We start from the raw sequence: 7,680 nt of genomic DNA on the forward strand, positions 1-7,680 counted from the left end.
GTCCACCAGCGAACGAACGCTCGTCCATCAGCGAACGAACGCTCGTCGACCACCGAACGAACGGTCGTCCAGTGTGGAACGAACGGTTGTCCAGCAGTAAGAGGTCGACGAGCGTTCGTTCTCTGGTGGACGAGCGTTCGTTCGCTGCTGGACGAGCGTTCGTTCGCTGGTGGACGAGCGCTCATTTGTCATCTCAGCATCCACTCATCAATTTTTTTAACGTCGTCCAGCCAACTTAACGGAAAGGACTCAATTGATATCAATTTTCAAAATTAGGGACCATTTTGATACACTTTAAAAAACGAGGACCCAATTGAGAAATTCGTACATAAATAGGGATGTAGTAAAGGATTAAACCCATATCAAAAAGGCTGAATGGTGTATAACATATTAAGGCCGAACACAGTTGAAGGATGAACAAAACTAAAAGACTGAATGGTCACTAACAGATGGAGGCCGAACACAAGCTAAACACAGGCCGAACAGTTAATGACCAAATGGTGTCGAACACAAGCCGAACACAGTTACGGACCGAACAGCTTTGTAAAGAAGCCGAACGATATTGAGTCTAGAATAAAATGAAGTGTTAGAAGGTATACGAGAATTAAGCCGAGAGGTGGAAAGCTATATGAGAGAAGAAGGGAACCGAACGGCAGGAGGCTATGACGAATCAAACCGAGTGGCAGAAGGTGAAGAACTCGAGCCGACCGGTTGACGAGTTAAATTTCCTAAACCGGTCCAAGTCTCGCATATAATCGATTATTACTTACAATAATCGATTATCACTAGCACTTGTAATGCGTCTTTTCATTTTCAGACCACTAGATTATAAATCTCTTTGCCAAAACCTTCCAAAGATAACTTTGCGAATTTGAGAATACAGTGAAATATGAGGAAGTTCTCAAGTGCTAGTTCTTGCTCTTGTCAAGTCTTGTGAATAGGAGAAGCTTGCGCTTTGTGTGTCAAAGATCGGAGCAGTTCTCTTCAAGTTGGCAGAGTTGTTGCTTCCGATTCGTTTGTCGAAGGAAGGTGTTCTCGTTTCTTAAGCTTTATTTGAAATCTTGTAATCTGTACAAACAATATTTTAGTGAAAAGGTTAATCACTATTTATAGTGATTAACGACTGGACATAGAATCTTTTGATTCGAACCAGGATAAAAATCAGTTGTGTGATTTTTTCTACTCCCTACACTCTTATATTTTCTGTTCATCAACTGTTTTATAAAAAGTTTACAAGAAAGTTAAAGGAACCATTTTTTAAATTGACCGAATAAGCTCTTTGCTTTTAACAATATGTATCGTACTATGTTTTAATATTTCCACTGGGCAAAATCGGTACCGGTTGTTCCAACATATTTTATTAAAAAAAATGAGGGACACACTGATGCTAAAATTACATCGCACTTATAGGAAAAAAAACCTATTATGAAAAAAAAACCATGATTTCTTACACAAAAATCATTCCATACATTGACCACCATATATAAGGAAAAAAACAAATTCTTCAATGCATTCAAAAAATTATTATTCAATCCTCTCACTTTCCAAAAAGAGACCTTTATTTTTAGAAGTTTTCACTTTAGACGATTAAGTATTAGCCTTCTTTAGCTTACCCTAGGTTTCCTTGTTGTTTGAACTGACTCATCATCCTCTTTAATATTAGAATCTTCCTTTCGTCAAGCATATTATCTCATTTAGAAGCTATTTTCAATTCATCCATAAAAGGAGTCTCACTAGATGTCAAAGGATTAGGAACTACCATTGACCATACAAATTATTGATAATGAGAGTGAAATCCTTTAAAGGAAACATACCTACAAACTATTGACAATGCGAGTGACATCCTCTAAAGGAGGCATACCAACGAAGGAATTGAATTTCACTAGCACACCACCATCAAGATTCTTAACAAGAGAATATTCATTCACAACACAAATATTATCATGATTATCCACCACTAGCTCAAGCTCAGGTTGTACCACCTTAGGTTGCAAAAATTGAACCATAGACTCCACCATAAGCTCCACCATACGCTTCATCACAGGCTTTATCACAGGCTCTACCATAAACTTCACCCTTTAAGCTAAAAAACTCTTAGGTCCATCATCGCATCAACCACCTTAGGACAATAATGTTGTTGTATTTTTTTCTCAAATTATTTTCTCCCGCTAGAAATAACATTAGCATCATGTTGTAACTGTCTACAATTAGATAGATCATGACCAATTACTTTACAATTTGAAAAGAATAAAGTTAATTTCTCATATTCCACATCAATAATAAACACAAATTTTGGTCTTTCCACCAAAACTAATTAGGTAAATAAGATAAAAAGTCAACATAAGTCAAGAAACGTGCTAAGAAACCCTGAGACTTATTCTTGGTGTACATCTAAAGATAAAGGTGTACAAATTTCACATGTTATTTGGAAAACCACTTTCAGTTGCCAATATTTCAAAGGAAGGTTATGAATGTGAATTCCCAACATTGAGTTTTTGTGAGTTTCATCGAAGTGGGGACAAAATTGTTTATCCAAGAAAAAGCACCAAGAATGCTAGGAGATAAATTCCAAGTTCCCAACAACCAAAATCTTTTGCATGTCTTCTAAAGTGGAAAAAACAAATTCATAAAACCCTTTGCTAAGTGGAATTATCTTCCAATGACCCAAATGCTTCCAAGTCACACCAAGTTTTTTACAAAGATTTAAATGTGTAAGCAATTTATCCCATTTTGTTAACAAAATACGCCTATACAAATGATTTTTTCACTCCATACTACCAAGATAAACTCCTTTAGAAATCTCCACATAAAGCATATCACACACAATAAAGGACCTGGATAAATGTACTTTATTTTTATGTCCACACATTTGAAGTAGATTTAAGGAAAGTTGACTTTCCTTGATGATCTTGTCAGCAACCCCAATGCATTTGAAAATTAAAAAGAAAAAAAAAAAAAAGAGATATCATGCTGCACTCCTTCCTTCAACCCACTCACCCACCCACAAACAACACCTACTATCATGAACCTAAAGTGGAGGCAAACAAACCATTAAACTAATGTGTGAAACTTGCACGTGATGATGCGTTGCAATTGCATCCTCACACCATCCAAACCACAATCACACACCAAGAAGATTGTTTCTTGATGCTAGAGTTTATTGTTTATTCTTTGTATTTTTACAAATCTATTATTTATTTTTTTATAAACTTATTAACTTTTTAAACCTATAAATATTGTTTTCAATGATTCTATTCAAAACATAATTATAAAGTTAAAATTATTTATTATTTTTTATCAACCTCTAAATCTCTTTTACTGTACACAAACAAATAACAAATCGTGCATAAACATGAGTTTAAAACTAGTTTGTTAATAAAATGATAAATTTTCCTAATCACTCAAAAAATAATAATTATTATCATAAGAATACACTCATCAATAAATATTGACATTAATCGCAATGTAGTTTTTTAATAAAACTTTTATTAATTGCAATGTCGCGGACGTGAACATATTTAAGGCTTCATTTTTTTCTTAAAAATGACGAATACTAAGTACGCGTGTAAGTCTCCGTCAACGATTAAGATGTTCATGTCTGTAATCGTTTAGCAAGTCGTATATTTCTTGTCCGTAATCGTTAGCCAGTAAAAGAATATGGCAGGAATGAGATTGAAGGAGATGCAGAAGCAACTGACCAGACTGACCGTGGTGTTACTGATGGCCTTAGAAGCCGCCAGCCAAGCCCTGCCCGGATGCCCGTACTCATGCGGAATTGTTTCATCGATTCCGTATCCATTCGGCATCGGCAATTCAAACCTCACCGGTGAAAACTGTTTTCTGGACAAAGAATTGAATCTCACTTGCACAAACTCAACCTTGTATCGCGGTAAAGGTAACGTCCAAATTCTGAACATAACCCTCGCCGGTAAAATCGACATGCTCACCTACATCTCCGAGGTCTGCAAAAACGAATCGTTAGGTAGAGAAGAAACACACGGCTACGATGTCAGTCTCACAACACCGGCTTTTTCCATTTCTAGTGAGGACAACAAGTTCGTGACCGTAGGCTGCGATACCTACGGCTATCTCAACAGTTTCCGGAACGGCACAGAATCTTCAACGGGGTGCTTGACCAGGTGCGACACCTTAGAGAGCGTTGAAAGCATGCAGAGAAGTGGAAACTGCACCGGCATAGGGTGTTGCCAGGTCGACATTCCTCCTGGGATGAAGAACATCACTTTTCAAGCTTTCTCCTTCAACAATTTCAATTCCACTTCCGATTTCAACGACTGTGGCTTCTCCTTCGTCGTCAAAAACGGCAACTACACTTTCTCCGTCGATCATTTAAACGGCGCCCCGTTCAGTATGACACCTATTGTCATGGATTGGAGCGTTGGAAACGACACGTGCGAAGCTTCCATGCTCAGAGCAGATTATGCATGCAAGAGTCCTTATAGCGAGTGTGAGAACTCCCCGTTTGCATATGGTTACCGATGCAAATGTAAACCAGGCTTTCAGGGAAACGCTTACCTTCTCCATGGTTGCCAAGGTAATTCCTTTATTTATTACTTAATTTAACATTTAGACTAATTTAACAACTAAATTTTTAATTTAACAACTACATTTTGGATTCAAATTAGCTTACGCATTTTTCTTAACATATTATTAATTTAAACGTGCTAATTTTTAATACTATAAACAAGGTCTTTGTCATATACGTATATATATGGCATGATGGGTTGAGTTTATAAGTCTCTTTAGAGATTTCATGCATAATAGTGGTTATTCCAATTACACTGTAATCATAATCAAACGAAATATATTAATTATTAATTCCCAATTCATTAGATCTGTTTATGTCAAACATTATCATCCTTTGATAATTTATTAATTTGATGTCAAGCTTTTATTCTTAATCTTCTTTCTCCTTCCTTCTTATTCAACCTAAGGGTCTAAAATAGAAAATTTGTAAGTTTTTTTTTATATATATTATTCACATGTATTATTTAATGTGTCATTTAGACTTACAATTTCTTTGTAGACATTCCTGAGTGTAGTAGTAACAAACACAATTGCGATAGTGAAGATCATTGTCATGAAACTCCGGGTTCTTTTGAATGTTTCTGTCCTGACGGACTTATCGGAAATGGGACAAAAGAAGGTGGAGGATGCCAAAAAAGGCAGCCGGCCGATGCTTTTATGAAGATCGTCATCGGTATGTAAATAAATAATTTATTTCAGTTTTGTTTTTCTTGATGTTTTTAAACAATGGTTATTCAACACAGAACTAATAAAATAATTTGTTATTATGAAAAGGATGTGTTATTACGAAATCCTTTAAGGATAAAAATACTCATTTAACAGATAATATATTAACAGTTCACTTTTTATAATTTTTTAAAACTTTTTAAAATATTATTATGTTATTAAAGTAAATATTTTATTTTTTAAAACATATCAAACTGTATTTTTTTATCAAAAAAAAAATGGGTTATTAAAATTTTCTCACTCTATTGTATAAGCGCTTTATTCATAATCATATTTTGCTAACAGGCGCAGGTGTAGGATTAATTGCTCTGTTCATAGGGATTTTTTGGTTGTACTTAATGTTTCAAAAAAGGAAAGTCTTAAAATTAAAGCAGAAGTTTTTTCAGCAGAACGGAGGAATCATTCTAAGACAACAACTCTCCACAGAAGAAGACTCATCTCAGACCACTACAATTTTCAGTGCAGAACAACTTAAGAAAGCCACCAACAATTTTGATGAGAGCTTAGTCATTGGTAAAGGAGGTTATGGTACAGTTTTCAAAGGAGTTCTCTCAAATAACAAAGTTGTAGCTATCAAAAAGTCCAAAATAGTGGATAAGAGCCAGGTGGAACAATTCATCAATGAGGTCATTATACTGTCACAGATCAATCACAGGAATGTGGTCAAACTCTTGGGATGTTGTCTGGAAACAGAAGTTCCTTTACTAGTCTATGAATTCGTTAACAATGGCACCCTTTATGATTATTTACATAACCAAGGTCAGGGAGTCAATGTGTCATGGAAAACACGTCTAAGAATAGCTACAGAAGCAGCTGCAGCTCTATCATATTTGCACTCAGCAGCTTCCATACCCATCATCCACAGAGATGTGAAGACTGCTAACATACTCTTAGATGACACTTACACTGCCAAAGTCTCTGACTTTGGAGCTTCAAGATTGGTTCCACTTGACCAAACTGAAATAGCCACAATTGTGCAAGGAACCTTTGGGTATTTAGACCCAGAATACATGCAATCAAGCCAGTTGACTGAAAAGAGTGATGTCTATAGCTTTGGGGTGGTTCTTGTAGAGTTGCTAACGGGGGAGAAACCTTTCTCTTTTGACAGGGCAGAAGGGAAACGAAGTCTTACAGTTCACTTTTTGTGTAGCTTGAAAGAGGATCGTCTGTTTGATGTTATTCAGGTGGGACTTTTGGATGAAGAAAACCAGCAGGAGATTATGCAGGTTGCTATTCTTGCTGCCAGATGCTTGAGACTTATAGGGGAGGAAAGGCCTAGCATGAAGGAAGTGACAATGGAACTGGAGGGAATAAAGCTTGTGAAGAAACACCCTTGGATCAATACAGGCAAAAATTTTAATGAGAGTCAATACTTACTTTGTGAAACACAGAGCTCTTATGCATGGTGACAGTATTGGCCAGCAGAATACTGAATATGAGAGAACATGAATTAATTGACTTCGGTAATGGAAGATGATCAACGCACAAGGCACAACATAGAAAGTTATGATTCTTCTAATTAGAATCAATATTATGATATTATGCCATGACTTGGTTATTGTAACATGTTGTGATCGAATTTTTTCTTATATTTTATTTGTAACTAGAGGTGTCAATTTGATCCATGATCCCGGGACTAGTCTTAACCCACTTTTGAAAAAGCCCCTCTTAAGAAGCTCCTTAAATGGGGGTCAAAAAAAAGCCTCAACCCCAAAGCCCCTCTAAGGGGTTAGGGTCAGGGTTAAGGTGAGTTTAGCCCACTAAATTTTTTTTAGAAACTAAACTTCAACATTCTTAATAATAACTATTAAAAGTACTAAATTTTATATTCATGTAATTGATTTCTTATTTCAAATTATTAAATAAAACTAATTAATTATAGTATAATAAAATATTTAATATTCAAAATAACCACTTTTTTAAATAATTAAAAACAATTGCAAACGACACACTTAATTTTATACAACTAAATAATATTACAAATTTATTTTACTGAAATATTATAAAAATGCTTTATTTTGTTGTCAATTTTAATAAAATTATGTCTTATTATGTTGCATACACCAATTATTAGAAAATTATATATAATTAGTAATATCAAAATAACTCCAAAGAGAGATAATAACCTATTAATTTGATTTAATATTTGCACTGCTTTTACAGTACTTAAAAAGAATCACTATTTTGTTTCCTCGACTTCTAAAATATCACTCAATCTGCTTTTAATTATTTAAAATTAAAAATAATTCAAAAATTTATTATCTAAATTTTTTGATCAAAAATAGTATTAATATTTTATGTGTAAATTAAACTTATGTTTTATTTTGTTTTTTTCTCTCTGATAATATTTTCTCAAAATCACCATAAAATATATTATAAAGAAAGTTCATTTCTTAAAAATTTATAAAA

The 7,680-nt window shown here is 34.5% G+C and overlaps 1 pseudogene; it reads left to right on the top strand.

Moving 5' to 3' along the window:
* The first annotated feature begins 3,657 nt into the window (after positions 1–3,657).
* Positions 3,658–6,885, top strand: LOC124839661 (wall-associated receptor kinase 2-like; annotated as a pseudogene).
* The last annotated feature ends 795 nt before the right edge of the window (positions 6,886–7,680 follow it).

The sequence above is a fragment of the Vigna umbellata genome, chromosome 1 (assembly GCF_029865625.1).
Source record: "Vigna umbellata cultivar VRB3 chromosome 1, Vumbellata_1.0, whole genome shotgun sequence".
Lineage (NCBI taxonomy): Eukaryota > Viridiplantae > Streptophyta > Magnoliopsida > Fabales > Fabaceae > Vigna > Vigna umbellata.